General features: G+C 40.0%; 1 long non-coding RNA gene across 1 annotated transcript in view; it reads right to left on the reverse strand.

Annotated features, from left to right (window-relative positions):
- Positions 1–5,601: 5,601 nt before the first annotated feature.
- Positions 5,602–18,408, reverse strand: part of LOC125283755 (uncharacterized) — a 535,062-nt gene continuing 522,255 nt past the window's right edge. Inside the window, exon 8 of the long non-coding RNA XR_007191731.2 lies at positions 5,602–5,662. This is a non-coding gene — a long non-coding RNA (uncharacterized LOC125283755). The remainder of the gene's footprint in view (positions 5,663–18,408) is intronic.

Below are 18,408 nucleotides of genomic sequence, written 5' to 3' on the forward strand. Positions count from 1 at the left end.
GGGCAAGACAGTCCCCCATCAATGAGTAGTAAAATAAAAATTAGTTTTGTAGTCAAGGACTTGCTGCGTTTAGGAAGTCTACAAATTTAAAATGTGTACAAAACTTTCAAAAATCAGTATGGAACTTGATATGTATCAAAATAGTTATGAGACAGGCTTTCTGTACATGAGTTCTGAGCAGTTAGGATTAAGGGAGTAGCAAGAGACCTGGTTTTGTTCCTTTCTGCCAATTTCTCATATACCCTGTCTCGTTGGAAGCAATCCTACTTCTCACAATTTCAGGGTAAGAAATTATAGGAGCATCTCATGTATTGCCACTTAGATTCCAGGAGTGATGGGAAATAGAAGAAAAAAGTGAAACAAAACTAAGATGAATGATATTCCAAATATGGTAAGACTAGTAATTCTGTTTTTATTTGGAAATCCATTTATTTTGGTAAAATCCACCTGTTCTCAACTTGGAGGAAATGTCTACTTAGGGAGAAGCAATTTCTATAGTTCAAGTCTGAAATTCGTTTTTAAGGATGGATGAAATGTACAATTGGAAGGGAAGGGAGAGTACGCTTGAGGACCCTTGCAAGGATTACATATCACGCTCTTCGCAGGAATCAGTGTTAATTGAGAAATTCTATAGCTCGAGACACTCATGGGAAACAATGTAATGCATTAATTACAAGGGTAAAGTGTGTGTGTGTGTGTGTGTGTGTGTGTGTGTGTGTACATGTGCACACACAGGGAAGGGGGATTAACAAAATGATGGTTTATTTTCTTAGAATTTGGTATTCGGCTTGCTTCTACAAAACACTCAAAAGGCAAATAGTCTTTCTGTTCTCCAATAAGATATGCTGAATTACATCAACATTATTTTCACATTAAAGATAAACCCAGTCGTTTGCTGAGGGTAACATGAGGTATATGGCTTTAGAATAACCACCTCCACCCTTGCCAATAAACAACTTTAGTGAACTCAATTTTCTCTAATTTATAGTCAGCCTGTTTAAATTACTGTTATTTGGCTGGGATTATTTCATAGGGATTTAATTGTGCCTGTAAATCGAGTTTCTTTCAAATTCAGTTCTTTATTCACTTTATTTCCCTCCCCCCATGTGTCGTTTTGCATATGCTCCAAAACATATCAATAATTTATGCCACAAAGCCTTGTTTTCTCCTTTGTAACTACACACATGTTCTGCATTGTGTAGTGATGTCAAAGGAAATGTGTATACTGTGAAAAGGTCTTGAATTTTTCATGAAAGTTGGTTAGGGCCAAATGGTTGTTTATAGATCTTTGGGAGAAGAACAAATCTATTTTGTGAAATGGTTTCAAAACTGAGTAAAAGCCATAATAGAATAAGCACTAACAAAGATAATATTTGCTGATCATTTTTTTTTTATCATGAACAGATCTAAATTTTTACACACACTATCTAATCCTGATAAGCCCATTGTTAAGAAGGCTTCATGATTTGCATGTTACAGATCGGTAACTGACATGGGAAGTCACTGTATAACGTCACACAGCCAGGGACTAACAGAAGAGGAACTTAAACTCAGGCCTTTTGGACCTCAAAACTCAAGGAGTCTTTTCATAAAATCAGTTACACAACTTTCTCACATGTGGGCCACAACAGTTGAGCCAGATTGGGTTTGCTTTCATTCTAAATCTAAAACTAGAACCTCCAACTCTTCTTTTCTTAAAAAACATATTTTTTTCATCCTGTCTGTCCGACTCAATTCCTGCTGGCTCTCAACTGACCACCAAATCAAGTGAATAAAACCTGATGGCATTTGCAGCAGAGGGGGAAGGGAATGATGTCATCTACACAGATGTCTGCAGGGCACAGGCAGCACCAGATCACCCTGAGCTGATACTGAATGGATGCACACTACTCGTTCATTATTTATTGAATGCCACATGTATGCTAACTTAGGGGTCAGCAAACTATGGCCTGTGGGCCAAATATGTCGTGTCCCCCTGTCTTTGCAAGTAAAGTTTTTTTTTCTTAGATTTTATTTATTTATTTGAGAGATAGATAGATAGAGAGAGAGAGAGAGCGTGCACAGGAGCAGGGGGGAGGGGCAGAGGGAGAGGGAGAAGCAGATTCCCTGATGAGCAGGGAGCCTGACCTGGGCTCATCCCAGGACCCTGAGATCATGACCAGAGCTGAAGGGAGATACTTAACTGACTGAGCCACCCAGGCGCCCACAAGTAAAGTTTTAGCGGAACACAGACATGCGCATTCATTACATACGGTCTACAGCTACTTTTGTGTTACAACAGTGACACTGTGTTGGTGTGATAGGCACTGTATAGCTTGCAGTGATGAAAACACGCTCTTGCCTTTTACAGAAACTGCTTGTTAACCCGGTGTTAGATAATGATCAAAACAGACACAACTCCTACCCTTGTGACCTCTATTATCTTGTGAGACACATTAATGAAAAATATCATATTATTAAAAATTATGATACATGCTATAAAAGTAGAGTGGAGGGGTCGATAGATTTTACTGTGCTTATTGTTTGCCTTTAGTTCTTGAAATTCACTCATTTGGGCTTTATCCTTTTACATTAAAAGGTACTTTTTGAGTGGGGTGGCAAACACATACCTCTTCACTCCTTTATTCACTCCTTTAAATTCAGTGAATGTATACAGAGTACCCGCCATGTGGTGGATGCTGTATTAGGCTCCAAGATATAGGAGTGAACAAAAGTTGAATGGTCTCCCATTTGTTGATTCTTTGACCTTATTTCTCAATTGGTTCAGAACTCAGGAAATGAAGAGTTCTATCTATTAAACCCCATCAACTTCCCAACATAGCCCATTGTAAGATCTGGCTCTTTTTGTCCTTGAATTCTCTGAAATGGCCTTGTGTTCTCATAGTACATTCCCCCATTTTAATTAAAACTAGTTTGACTGGGTTTCAACCCTCCAAAACTTGGAGCTTTGTGACTCAGTCAGCTGGATGAAACATTTGGCTTTACAGACTCTATGGTGGGAGGAAGCAATGGAACAAGGTGCTGGAAATGGCTTTTATGTAGACAACCATGTCTGTCCTAGTTCTGTTCTTGGCTTCCTATCTTCCTTCTCCATATGTTCTTCTTCTTGATCTTATCTTATCCTTGAAAGCTTCAACTACCGCTATTCTCCCAGGAGCTTTCAGGAGATAGCTCTGTCTGAATTCCTCAGTTCAGCTGTTTGCTGCTCAAGTACCCTTGAATGTCTCATTGGTGCCTCAAAACTAACTGGACACGTTCACTTCTTCCACCCCTCTCTACATGCTCCTTGTTCTCGACTACACCCTTGGAGAAAAGCATGGATCATAGAAACAACCGAAACCACACGTCACACCCGAGTGGGGAAATAGCCGCAGGCCTAGGGAGGAGGCCACACTGTGAGGAACATCCAGGTGAATTCTGTCTCCCTCTTCTTAGTTGGGCTCCGTTTACAACCTTGAGGATGTCCCTTTCCCATCCCTCCTAACTCTGACCTTTGTCTCTCCTCAGCTTTGACTTGGTTTTCTGAATCTCAGGCCTGAGTTCCGGAACTTGATTTTGTATTTTCTGGTTCTATGTCACCCTCCACCTAGGAACACATGCTGGATATTCAGTGTTTTATATATGTTACCTAATTTAGTCCTTAAAGCAATCTTGTGCGAAAGGTAGCATTATTATTACAATCTATTCCCAGATGAAAGGGCGAGATACCAACAGGTTTAAGTGACTTGTCCAAGGTTACACAGATGTTTGGAACTAGGATTCCAACCAGGTCTGACTGACTCCAAAATGGTGCCCTAATTCCTTCTTCCTGCTACTGGGAATGGATTTCTGTTCCCTTCATCTTTAATGTACTACTTGGGAGGTTCTGATTTTGACACTCACGTTAACATCTATGCCAGGGATTAGTAAACTTTTTCTATAAAGGGCCAGGCAGTGAATACTTTCAGCTTTGCAGGACGTTAGGTCTCTATCACAGCTACGTTAGCTCTGTCATTGTGGTATGGCCATACACAATACACGAATGGTGCGTGTGGCCCTGTTCCAATAAAACCTTATTTTAGATGCTGAAATTTGAATTTCATATAATTTTCACATGTCACTACTTATTACTAATTATTATTCTTTTCAGTTTTCAAAAAATGTAAAACCGTTCTTAGCTTGTGAAACATACAAAAGGAGGCAATGAGCCACATTAGGTCCATGGGCCAGAGTTTGCCAACTCCTTTTCTATACCACATCATCTGACTTTGGGTTTATAATTTTTCTGAAATCCTCACCCATTAGCTATCATTTATGGTGAGCTGAGTAGATACCAATATTCTAAGCATTTTTACGTATATTAACTAACATGTTCTTCATAGTCACTCTAGAGGGAGATGCTATTATCATCTCAATTTTACAGATGAAGAAAATGAGGCACAGAGAGATGAACTAATTTGCACAAGGTTTTACTAAGTTAGGGAATGGACTGCAACTCAGGCAGTCCCACCCCAAGGCTGGCATCTTAAGCACGGAGCTATGCTTCCTTTCTGGTTCCTATGAGATAATGTACTTTCAAGTATTTTGAAACCTATAAAGGGTTATATAAATATAAGTTAATAACTATCATAATTATTAGTGTTACATCCTTATCTAGGTTTCGGAGGGATTGGATAGCGATCAAATTAATGTTAATCAAAACAAAAACAACCAGGCATGCTGTGGGATGGTATCTATTTTTCTGTCCATCTTAGCATTCAACATTTTTAAGCACTGAATTCTCATCACAAATAAGCAATGGAGGAGACTTCTTCTTGTAGGTATTTGCTATTTGCATCCATCGTCCCTGAACTTGGCATTACATCTCAGTTCTGATTAAAACCGAAATGAAGCTGCATATATGAAAGAAGTTGCATATCAATAAGGGTTGTGATTAAGTGCTGTTTTTTTTCCCCCTACTCTTTCATTTCTTTCAGGTTCTTAAATTAGATAGCAGGAGAGACATGACTTAATTATTGAGAATACTTTGGAGCCAAATGGAAAATTATACTACTACTTACTCAGATGCCAGGGTAATTAGAGCCCAATTATTTCTCTCATTTGGCGCTAATGAATGAAGATCAATTAAAAAAATAATGTAACTGCGAATTGCTTTTATTGAGCAGAGAACTCTACGCAGCTGAAATTGTCTACTCTTTCACTAATTGAAAATACTAAATGAAGGCAACCCAGAGTGTGATTGTCTCCATGTAATTTTAGAGCAGTTTGATTTTCAAAAATCATGCAGATGGCCAAAGCCTTGCATTAGGCTCATTTCCTGGGTACAGTCCGCTGGTCTTTCTTCCATAAGGAAAGTCAAAACATGGCTCAAGAAATTCCTATTTCCCTAGCGATAACATCAGATTTGTTGGCAGGACTTTATTGTTGCTTCTGGGTTGGTCATGCTTGGGCTAAGATGGAATGTCTGATTTGCTTGGCTATTTTACTTTTCTCCTGATTAGTATATCCATTTCATCAAATGTATTCTGAAAACAATATTTATTTGACTGTACCAAAATCTGATTGAAAGAGACATCTCCTTGATTAAAACTTTAGATTTGGCTTATGTGGATATGGACTTACCTGCTCAAAGATAACCTTGGACTTCAGTTGGCCTTTTAATGTAATGTTTCAACAGCATCCACTGTAAAAAACAACAACAACAAAAAAAAAACAAGCTTATTTTATTTTACTAGCAATTTTTTTTTCAGGGGGTGGTATAAGAATTGCAATTCTGCCTTTTTTTTTTTATGGTCTGAATATACATTCCCATGAAGGAGTTAGAGGGTAGCCTGACACTGCGTTCTACGGAAGAAGTAATGGCGCCATTTTTAACAATGGCGTTCTCCCTCCCCCCGCGGCAAACTTCACACAATCTAGTGACATTTGCAATTCACAAGATATGTTTACCACTATTATCTCATTATACCCTCAAACAATGTTAGGAAGTAAGTAAGGTAGGTTTTATCCTTAATTTGCAAGCAAAAAAAAAAAAAAAAAAAAAAAGAGGCTTCAGAGAGCTTACAAGGCACCCAGGTATCATAACCAGGGCTGCTGAGTCCCACTGTGGTCTCCGTGAATGGTGATTCTCTGGAGTTGTGTAGTAGGAAACCTACCTAGTCAAAGACAGCACCCTGATTTTGACTCCTAATTCAGCTTTAAAGAAAATGCAAACAGAAAAGCAAAAGAAAATTCTGAAATGTGTGAGTCAGAATGCAGGCAAACCCTAAAACATTTGCTCTCTTAGCATTTCCCCAGCTGAAAAAGAACTGGGTGTGACCAAATTCTGAATCAGCTTTGGTCATCCGGGCTTGGCTATATGGCTGAGCAAGTGGAAACTCAGAAGAATAAATCCCTTTTGTCCTGTAATGCAATCAAAGTGGTATGTGTGTGTCCCATGTTCGGATTGTGCAGTCACACTAACAAGGAAGACCTCGGGGCGGGGATTCTAAACCCATTGATCAAGGTTTGGCCCCCAGTGGCTGTGGACTCCCTGGTTAACCTCTCCTCAGCAGCAGCAGAAGGTGGGGGGCAGGTGAAGGAGAAATGTTTAGCCTTCCAGCAACCAGGGGCCTCAAATTGTTACTGCCAAACGAGGTTGTGCATAAGGTCCTAGAGGAACAGTGACAGGATTCAAAGAAGATGCCATTTTTTTGTGTCTTGTCTGTGCCTTTCCCCAACTGTAGTTCACAGCTAACTACCACTTTCTTTTTAATAATCCCATTTTCACCTTGTAAATAGTACTGCTACACCTCATTGTGGGTTTGTTTTTTTTTTTTTTGGTGTGTGTTGTACATTAGAAGAATAACTTTGCTAAGTGAACACATTTAAAATAGTGCATAATTTTTTTCACCCTATTTTGGCATGTTTTATTAAGAACAAAACAAAAGACAACAAGAGCTTAAAAAATAGGAAATAACTTTTTCCCCCAACTCTGCAAAGCTTGTTCAATGTGCTGGGGATAAAGGAGGGCAGCGCACTTGGGATCAAGTCTGACTCTTTCACGTCTAAGCCTTGGACAAGGCTCTTCTTTGAAAAATCTTAGCTTCCGTATCACTAAAATGGGGACAATTAAAATTAACTTCCTCATAGTATTGTTCTGAGAATGAATGAGATCTTGCAGGTCGAGAACTTGCCATAATACCTGCACATAGTAATGCTCACTAAATGTGTGACCTAAGTATTTGTCTCTTTAACTAACTAACTAACTAACTAACTCACTAACTGACTAACTAACACATCTACCTGTAGGGGAAATTCCAGGCGAGTGGTGTATTTTCCCAAAGGTGTGGGGAAAATGGGGTAAAAATGGGATCTCTGTGGCTGCTGGGGCTGAAAATGACGCTTGGTTAACTAGCTAATTCAACAAATGTTTATTGAGTTTTGGAATGAGAAGTTCTCTCCAAGGCATGGCAGATGCAGTGGTGAACAAAATGACTGTCTACTCTCGTGGAGCTTGGGAACTAGTGAGGGAAACAGACAAACAGCTCTTAAAAACAAGCATGTAGCATGTGCCATGAAGAACGGTGAATCTGGGTGGGGTAGGAAAGGATGGTGTTTGTGCATAGCAGGTATGAGTTCCGGGAGGCTGTTTTAAGAATGTGGACAAGGAACTCCTCTCTGATGAGGTGGCATCTGAACAAAGCCCTGAAGAAAGGGAGGTAGTTAGTAACTAGGGAGTTGATTTCCAGAAAGAGGGAAGAATAAGTACAAAGGCCCTGAGGTCCAGGAATGAACTTGGTCTGTTCAAGGGATAAGAGCTCTGAATGTCTAGAGCAGAGGCTGTGTAGTGGATGAGGGCACTGGTAGAAGATGGGGCCAGGAAGAAAAGCGGGCAGGCCATGTAGGTCTGTGTAGACCAAGTCAATGACTTTGGGTCTTATTCTGAGTCTGTGGTGGGGAGCTAATGGGTTAGACACAAGAGAAAAAGCATCTGATTTGCATTTTTCCAAGTTTACTTTGCATTCTGAGTGGAAGATTGACTCCAGGGGGTAAGAGAGGAAGCAGAGAAGATAGTCATCAGGCTCTTGTGGCTGTCTGTAGGAAATGATGGTGGTCTGGAATAGTGTGGCTGCCATGAACGGTTCGAGGAGCAGACTGATTAAAGGTACCATGGGAGGTCTTGCTGTTGGACCGGATGTGGGTGTGAGGGAAAGAGAAGAGTCAAAGATTTATGACTCCAAGATTTCTGGCCTGAACAAATAGGTGAATAATGGTATTCTTAACCAGGGTGGGGCAGACAAGGAGACTTGGGGGTGTGGATGATGAAATCAAAACTTCTATTTGAGATGGCTGTTCAAATCACGTCAAGTAGGAAGCTGGATATGTGAGTCTGAGTTTTAGAGGAGAATTTTGACCTACTGATAATAACGTGGGAGTCATTAGCTTATAGGTGGTGTTCAAGATTCCACAATGTATCTTCATGATGATTAACTCAAGTGTGAAGGTTTATCATCGGTCTCTTCCCTATATTCAATCATTGAGTCTTAAACTTTGCTATGGTTTTCCACATTTCAAAATCATTTAGAGGAGTTCATTAAAAATACAGTTGCTCAAAGTTATATTTCTTAGACAATTATACCTGTTTATATGACTTTGATCTGTTGTTTTTATTTTGTGTCATGAATGCACACATATGCCTATTTCTTTTCCTTGGCAGCCTTTCCACCGTTTGAGAAGCGTACTCACAATAATCATAGCTGTCAATATTGAGCACACTCCATATGCCAGCCCTTAATCCTCAGAACAATAAGGAGAATTGGGGGAGTGCAGACAGGTGCAAGGTATCTGGTATCAACTATGGGAAGAAGAAAAGCAACGTTGGTGGTTTTGTCTAGATGCTGCTGATTGGAAAGTGTTGTCTGTATCTGAGATGTTTCAAAAACTCTACCCAAACCAATGAATGGGATCCCCTTCGACGAAACACATGTGCTGTAGTGCTAATTTATCTGGAAATGTTGAGGAGGACACAGGAAGTCAGAGTGGGGTAGAGATGGCGAGTAATTTCAATCTTTCTGTAAAAACTGTGACTTGAACTTGAAATTGAGGCTTGGGAAGGCTCGGGTCTGTGCTGCTTGTGAGAGACAAAACCTGTACAAACTGGCTTAAACAAAGAGGGTAGGGGGTTAACTGGCTCCTATAACAGAAATGTTAAGCAATTAACTTTAAACAAGGCGGAATCCAAGCGCTGAAGTGAAGTTCTACTTTCTGAGACATGGATTGAGAAGTGGGCCAGTGTTATTCTGTAAACAAGAGTCACCTTTCCATTACTAGAAATAGGGAGAAGGGCTCTTGCAGAGACAAAAACAACAAATGTCCATTACAGGCGGGATGAGAGAAAGGAAACTGGATGCTTGTGTCCGCGGTTTTTTGAAAGGTGAGATTTTGCAGTTTTTGATTTGTATGTAAAAGAAAACAAAACGGAACCCAGGACAGTGGGCTCTCAGTAAAAGGGCTAATGTGACCAAGACCTAGAAGGTTCTCTTTAGGATCAAAGGGAGAGTAGGAATGGTCGCTCAGGATGGTGAAGGGTTTGGCCAGACGCCCCGCGTTCGCTAGTGTACCTCTATCATGCACAACCTATTCAAGAGTCAGAGAAAGATGGAGGTTTTCCTATATTCCTCATCAATGTTTGATCGCCTAATCCTGTCATTGTTGCACCAGTGCTGATGGCAGCTTGGTGCAGTGCAAAGGGGACGCATCTCACTCAGCCTGACGTGGCTTCCAGTCATAGTTCTGTCACTTATTAGTCCCGTGGCCCAGGAAAAGTTTCTGTACCTCTCCAAGCCTCAGGTTTCTCATCCGCAAGATGGGGGTGCTAACGGGGCTCCTTCTCAGAGCTGTGGTAAGGACCCAGTGAAATCCGGCACGGCAGGCGTGGTGCCTAGCACAGTGTTTTGCACAAAATAACCTCTCAAAAAGGTGATGAATCTTCCCCCCTTCTCTTTATTATAACTGCTCTTATTTTGGATGAACTGGATTCACAGTGACTGATAAAATGCATATAAGCTGATTCAGGACATTTTATCATCTGCTTATGCTCAAAAGGATTATATTTTGTCTCAGAATAACAGTTTTTTGATTGACTGATACCTAAGCTTTGGGTACAGGGAGACTAAGCTGTTTTGTCTGAGATCAGATAACCCTAGTAGTTAGCCTCTGAGCCTCAGTTTCCCTATATAATAACTCTCATAGGACTGTGAGAGTAGCTTGAATAATTGATCTGTTGTGCATATCGTAGTGCCTAGACCTTGCAAAATTTTAATAAATAACAATAAGAGTAATAACAGCTATCATTATTGGATCTGTAGCAATTTCTGTAAGGCAGCCTTGGGCCTTGTGAAAAGAAGGCTTCTGACAGGAAGACAGAATTGCCCCTTGAGGACGATGCAGTTGTCACATGCTGAACCTTTGCCATATGGATCACCTTAGCCATCCTCGTTCTAGTTGGTTGGAATGTGACATCAGTGTCGATTTGCCTGCTGGGTGTCTTTTGAGGAGGGGAGTCTGGACTCCATTCCACCGATGATTTATTTAGAAATGCCTGGGAGCGGGGAAACACAGAATGTTCTGAAAAGTCGGCGTGTGCATCTTGTCCCAGGGTGGTTTCGTGACTGTTCATGTGCTGTTTACGTGGCTTACCTCTCTAATTTATAGACTCTGAAAGCACCAGTGAACGCAACAAACTAGCTTTTGGATAGCCTAATATAGTTTATGGTGCAACCATAAATTTGGAGCCATTTATGGAACATTATGACTTGCAAACATCTCCCCCAGTTTTATTACTCAGGAAAAAATGTGTGGAGCTTACAATTGCTCTGAAAACTGTAAAAGCCTTTAAAAAAATTCAAGGGGCTCTACAGTGCAGGATGCAAGCTTTTATCTTGAGTAGTATATTGAAAGCCCGTTTTTTTTTACTGAAATATCGGTTGGTTTTAAAATACACAAGACGACAGATTGGAATCTTTACTGAAAAGAATTCGTCTTCGCTCTTCCCTCTTCCAAAAAAAAAAAAAAATGTGCTATGCTTAAGGAGGAATGTAGCAATTAGATGATTACTCTAAAATAGCAATTGACATATGCCCTATTTTTTCCTACCATCAAAGATGTTTAATTTAAATAAAAGCTTTCTTCTCTACAATCTGACATTCTCCCTGAGTTTTATCTTACTCTAAAGTCATTATCTTACAATTAGGTCTGAACTCAGGGGTAAAACAACAGCGACATGAACCAGGAACTCCAGCGCAGAGACCTTCCTTGGGCTGGAGTTGTCCGATGCTATCTGGGTTGAGCAGTTTTTTATCATCCTGGTGTTTAAAGGGAAAGGTCTCTGTTCTGTTGCCTTCCACGCCCCCATTATTCTTTAAAGTTGGACCCGCTGAGTAGGCTGGGGCCTTTCTGTGGCAGGACAAGATATTGTTATCATAAAAATGAATGTGGAGGTCAGACATTTATCTTTGTCTCTGTCTCCCCTGCAGGATCCCAAGAAAGAAAAATTATGGATGAGGTGCTTTTATCTAAGCAAAGTTCAGATGGAGATAAATAGTGTGGGGTGGGGGGCAAACAGAAACAGAGCTAGGCGAGGTAAGTCTTGGAAGAGAAGGTTCTGTTCTATTAAACCCTGTACTTGCCATCATCGAGGCGGCCCCAGAAATGCTCTAGTGTGACTCCATCAGGACATAGCAGGGCAGCAGGAGAGGGAGAAAGGGCAGATTCCTTTCAAGTCGCTCTGGCCTTAGGAATGTAAGGGCCCCGGAAGGTGCGGGTTAAGTGTGTGGGGACTTGGGGCCAGATGGCTTGGTATGAACTTGCCTATGTCACTTTTTGGTTGTGTATGGGCAAGAAATAGAAATTCTCTAAGCCCCTCTGCCCTAGCTGTCAAATGTGGAAGAACAGTCCATACAATATGCATGACTGAGTGTCTCCCCTAAAGTAATAGAAAGTCCAGACCACTGTGCCTGACCGAGTAAGAGCCCTTCCTCCCTCCTGGCCTCCCTGCCTCCCTGCCTCCCTTCCCTCCTTCCTTCCCTCCATCATTCATTCACTCAATGAGAAATAACTGAATATTTGTGATGTACTAATACTGTTCTTGGCACTGGGGATACCAGACAGGGTTCTTGATCTCGTGAGTTTTACTAAAAAGTTAACTACTATTATGATAATGAGGAAAACTGAGATTCTTAGAAGTTAAGTCATGCCACCAGATAGTAGAAGGCCTCCACATAGAGCAGGGTCTTCGGATCCCCATGCTTCTCTCCCCTTGCCCGACCTCCCACCCCCATCCCATACTGTGTTGCTTCTACCCAGTTTGTCGCCTTCCATTTGCTTTGTTAAGAAGTGGATTTAAAAAAAAAAAAACACTGTATTTTTTTAAGCACAGTTTTAGATTTATAAAAAAATTGTGAAGATAGCATGAGAATTTCCACATACCTCACAGCTTCCCCTAAATCTTGCATTACTATGGTACGTTTGTTACAATGAATGAACCAATATTGACCATTCAATTTGCCTTTGGTTTTTCTTTTAACCTAATGTTTTTTTTCCGTTCCAGGATCCCACCCAGGACACCACATTGCATTTAGTCTTCATGTCTCCTTAGCCTCCTCTGGGCTGTTGTCAGTGTTTCTGACTTTCCTTATTTTTTTTTTTTAAGATTTATTTATTTGGGGGGGAGGGGCAGAGGGAGAGAGAAAATCTCAAGCTGACTCCCCGCTGAGCTCAGAGACCCTCAGGAGGCTCAAACCCAGGACCCTGAGATCATGACCTGAGCCAAAATCAAGGGTGTGGGGGATGCTTAACCAACCGAGCCACTCAAGCACCTCTGACTTTCCTTATTTTTGATGACCTTGACAGTTTTGAGGAGTACTGGTTAGGTATTCTGTAGAATGTCCCTCAGTTGGGATTTGTCTGGTGTTTTCCTCATGATTAGACTGCAGTGATGTATTTCTGAGAGGAAGACACAGAGGGTCGGGGCCATTTTCACATATCAAGAGTACACACTACAACATGGCAGATCTCCGTTGATATTGACCTCCATCTCCTGGATGAGATGGTATTTGTCAGGTTTGTCCCTCTTCTGTCATCCTTTCCATACTGCCCTCTGGGGAAGGAAGTTACTATAGTGTAGCACACACTTATGGAGTGGGGAGTTGGGCCCCCCCTCCTTGAGAGGAGAGCGTCTGCATGAAGTATTGGGATTTTTTAGTCTGTTTTGTTTCATCTTTTAAATGCATTCAATCACTTACTTGTGTCAGATGAATACATGGATACTTATTTCCTACTTTTGAGTTGCAATCCAGCACTCCTTTTCTTACCCTGTCACTCAAATTGTTCCAGCTTTGGCCATGGACAGCTCTTTCAGTTAGCTCCTGCTGTATGCTTGACATGCCTTCGTCCACGTGCTGGTTATGTGTGGCTGCTGTTTGTTTTTTAGTGCTACTCACTTCCTGGCACTACAAGGTTCTCTTGGCTTATCTTGTATATTTTCTGTCCAGTCCTTGAATCAGCCATTTCTCCAAGGAGCTCTAGCTCCTTTGCATTGGAGAACGGTGTTAGAAACTGGTATCTGGACCCCAGGTGTGCTCATCGCTCCTGTGATACTGTTGCTTCTATGCACTCCTAGCTGACAGAGCGAGAAAATTAAGGTGTGCTTACTAACTTCTGTATATATACGTCTCCGTAATTATTTCTATATGCAACTTTCTGGATGCAAAGTGAGCCAAACCTGAGTTCATACTAATGTCTTCAACTCTAATCCATTATCACATGGCCATTCTTGCCTCTTCTCTTCTCATATCTACATTTCCGATTCAACAATAACAGATAGCTTCCACTGTCCACCATCCATTCACCTATTCAATTTCAATATACATGTTCGATGGTATCAGAATTGTTAACCTACACTCCTATGTGAATCAAGTTTATCACTAGCAAAGAGTGCCTCTGTACACATTCTCTTCTTTTCTTTATGATGAACTCACAGATTCTGTACATTTCCTAAGTTAAGTCAGCACCTTTTTCTCCAACCCCCTTTAGAGAGATTGTCTTATACATTTGTAATACTGTTGGATATCACATTCTGCATTTCGTCCTGGGATCTCCAACCTCTTAAATGATTTATCAAAAATTTACATACATTATGGTTGACTCTTTGTGCTGTAAAGTTTAATGGGTTTTGACAAACATGGTATCATGTATCCACCATTGCAGGATCATACAGAATAGTTTCACCATCCCATAACTCCCTGATGCTTCACCCTTTCAACCCTATCCCTTCCACCAAGCCCCTGGCAACCACTGATCTTTTCCCCATTGCTCCAGTTTTGCTTTTTCCAGAATGTCATTTCGTTGGAGTCATACAGTATGGAGACTTTACAGACTGGCCTCTTCACTTAGCGATATGCGTTTAAGATTCATTCTTTTCTCTTCCTTTCTCTCCGCCCCTCCCCTCCCCTTCCCTCTCCTCCCCTCTCTTCTCCTCCTAGATAGTTTAGATAGTTGCCCCCCCCACCCCCCTCTTAATGGCTGAGCCACCCAGGCACCCCTGCTTACAGTTTTTTTAGCGACTATGAATAAAGCTGCTGTAAACACTCACAGGCAGTTTTTGTGAGAATGTAAGTTTTCAAATCGGGGGGTCACTATCTAGGAGGATGATTGCTGAATTTTAGGCTAGCTCTATGTCAGGCTTTCTAAGAAAATGCCAAACTGTTTTCCGAAGTGGCTGTATTATTTGGCATTTCTACCAGCAATGAATGAGAGATCTTGTTCCACATTCTTACCAGCATTTGACGTTGTAAATTCAAAAAATTTTTTTGCCATTCTAATTGGTGTATACTGATATCTCATCATTGTTTTAATTTGTAATTCCCCAATAAATCTTTTTTCCTAATCTTTTCATACGCTCATTTATCACATATATCTTATTTGCCACATACATTTTCTTTTGCAAGGCTTCTGTTCAGGTTTTCTAATTTTTTTTTATTGAGTTATTTGGTTTCTTTCTGTTCAGTTTTAAGAAAGCTTGTATACTTTGGACAGAAGTCCTTTATCAGATATGCCTTTTGTAAATATTTTCTCCTAGGCCATGGCTTCACTTTTGATTTTCTTAATAGTGTCTTTCACAGAGCAGAAGGTTTTAATTTTTATAAAGTCCAACTTACCAATTTTTTTTCATGGATCATGCTTCCAGTGTTGTATCTAAAAACTCATTGTCAAACCCGAAATCACTAGAGATTTTTTTCCCTATATTTTGATCTGGAAATCTCATAGCTTTGCATTTACATGTATGTATATGATCCGTTTTGAGTTAAGTTTTGTGGAAGGCATAAAATCAGCATCCAGATTCATTCGTTTGTTTATTTTTGCTTATGGATGTCTAGTTGTTTCAGGGCTGTGTGTTGAAAAGACTATCCTTTTTCCATTGAATTGCCTTTGTGCCTTTGTCAAAGATCAATTGACTATGCTTGTATGAGTCAATTTCTGGGCTCTCTTTTCTGTTCCATTCATCCATGTGTCTATTTTTTCCATGATATAATGCTTTTCGTCACTATAGTTTCATAGTAAGTCTTGAAAGTTGGTAGTATGTCTTAAATTTATTTATTTATTTATTTATTTGACAGAGATAGAGACAGCCAGCGAGAGAGGGAACACAAGCAGGGGGAGTGGGAGAGGAAGAAGCAGGCTCATAGCAGAGGAGCCTGATGTGGGGCTCGATCCCATAACGCCGGGATCACGCCCTGAGCCGAAGGCAGGCGCTTAACTGCTGTGCCACCCAGGCGCCCCATAAATTTTTGTTTTTATTCTTCATATTGTGTTGGCTATTCTAGGTCTTTTGCCTTTACATATATAGTTTGGTAGTAGTGTGTTGATATCTACAGATTAGTGAGCGAGGCTCTTGCTTGGGTTTTGTTGAATCCCTAGATCAAGTTGAGATGAACTGACGACATTTTAAGACTGTTGTGTTTTCCAATCCATGAACATAGAATATTTCTCCATTTATTTATATCTTCTTTTATTTTTAATTTTAATTATTATTTTTTAAAGATTTTATTTATTTGATAGAGAGAGCACACAAGTAGGGGGAGCAGCAGGCAGAGGGAGAGGGAGAGGCAGACGCCCCGCTGAGCAGGGAGCCCAACACGGGGCTCGATCCCAGGACCCTGGGATCATGACCCAAGCTGAAGGCAGATGCTTAACCAACTGAGCCACCCAGGTGCCCCTTTTCTTTGATTTTTTAAATCAGAGTTTTATACTTTTCCACATGTAGATCCTATACATATTATGTTAGATTTATATCTAATTATTTTATTTTTTTAGGCTACCACACATGGTAATTAAAAAAAAAAAAAACACCCTTCAAAGTCCTACTGTTCATTGCTGGTATATAGGAAAACAACTGACTTTTGTAAAAGAAACGTATCCTGCAATATTCATATGCTCACTTGTTTCAGGAGGTTTTATTTTTATATTTATTTTGTTTTGTTTTTCAATTCTTCGGGATTTTCTATAGACAATCATGTCATCTGTGAACAAAGACAGTTTTATTTCTTCCAAAGCCGAATATGTTTCACTTTCCTTTCTTACTGCACTAGGTAGAGCTACTAGTGTATGTGAATAAGAGCGGGGAAAGACATCCTTGCCATGCGTGTTCCTAATCTTAGAAAGTAACCATTTCTCAACATTAAAGATAATGTTACTCTAGGGTTTTTGATAGATGTTCTTTATCTAGTTGAGGAAGTTTCCCTCCAGTCCCAGTTTGCTGAATATTGATAAAAATGAGTGTTGAATTTTGCAAATGCTTTTTCTGCACAAATTGATATGATCTATGATCTTTCTTCTGTAGTCCATAGATGTGGATTATATTAACTGATTTTAGAATGTTGAACCAATCTTGCATATCTGGAATAAATCCCATTTGGTAATTTTGTACAATTTTCTGTATTATTGGATTTTATGTGCAATAATTTTGTTGAGGGTATTGATTTATAATTTTCCTTTGTTGTGATGTCTTTATCTTGGGTTGGAGTACTAACGGCATCCTAGAATGAGTTGGACAGTATTCTTTCTGTTTCTATTTTCTGGAAGAGACTGTGGAGTATTGGTATCATTTCTTCTTTACACGTTTGCAACAATTTATTTGTGAAACCAACTGAGCTTGGTGGTTAATTAATTATTAATTTAATTACTGTAATAAACAGGGGCCTGTTCAGATGATCTTTGACTGCTTGTGTGAGTTTTAGTAGTTTGTGTCTTTTAAAGAATTGGTTTATTGCATGTAAATAATTAAATTTGTGGGCATAGAGCTGATCATATATTCTTTGATTATACTTTTAATGTCCATGGGATCAGTAGTGATGGTTTTTCTTTCATTTGTGATACTAGTAATTTGTATCTTCCTTCTTTTCTCTTGGTTAGCCTAGAAGGTTGTCAATTTGATTGATCTTTTCAAAGAATCAGCTTTTGGTTTTGTGGACTCTATTATTTCTTGTTCTTAATTTCAATGATTACTCTAGGTTTTGTTATTTCTTTTTTTCTGCTTCATTTAGGCTTGGATTGTTCTTCTTTCTCTACTTTCCTAATATGAAAACTTAAATTACTAATTTTAGATTATTCTACTTTTCTAATATACGCATTGAACGCCATGACTTTCTAAGTACAGCCTTCACTGAACTCCACAAATTTTGATTAGTTATACTTTCACTTTCATTTAGCTCAAAATATTTGAAACTTTCTTATGAAACTTTTTTTTTTACCATGTATTATTTAGAAGTGCGTTATTTAGTTTTCAGGTATTTGTGGGTTTTGTTATTTGTTAATTCTATTGTTTTTTTTTTTTTTAAAGATTTTATTTATTTATTAGACAGAGATAGAGACAGCCAACGAGAGAGGGAACACAAGCAGGGGGAGTGGGAGAGGAAGAAGCAGGCTCCTAGCGGAGGAGCCTGACGTGGGGCTCGATCCCAGAACGCCGGGATCACGCCCTGAGCCGAAGGCAGACGCTCAACCGCTGTGCCACCCAGGCGCCCCTATTAATTCTATTGTAATCTGAGAACATAAATTTGTTAAGATTTGGTTTTATGGCTCAGAATGTGGTCTTCCTTGGTGAATGTTCTGTGGAAGATTGAAAAGAATGCATATCCTGCTGTTTTTGGGTGGAGTATTCTGTAGGTATCCCTTCGACTGAGTAGACTGAGAGTGCTGGTCAGGTTCACTGTATCTTACAAAGTTTCCGACTGCTTGATCTATCAATTACCAAAAGAGGGTATTAAAGTCTTTAACCATAATAGCTGATTTCACTATTTATCTTTGCACTGCTATCAGGTTTTGCCCCACGTTTGACACTGTTGCTAGATGCATACACGTTTATCACTACCCAGTCTTCTTAGAGAACTG

The sequence above is a fragment of the Ursus arctos genome, unplaced genomic scaffold (assembly GCF_023065955.2).
Source record: "Ursus arctos isolate Adak ecotype North America unplaced genomic scaffold, UrsArc2.0 scaffold_14, whole genome shotgun sequence".
NCBI classification, from domain to species: Eukaryota; Metazoa; Chordata; class Mammalia; order Carnivora; family Ursidae; genus Ursus; species Ursus arctos.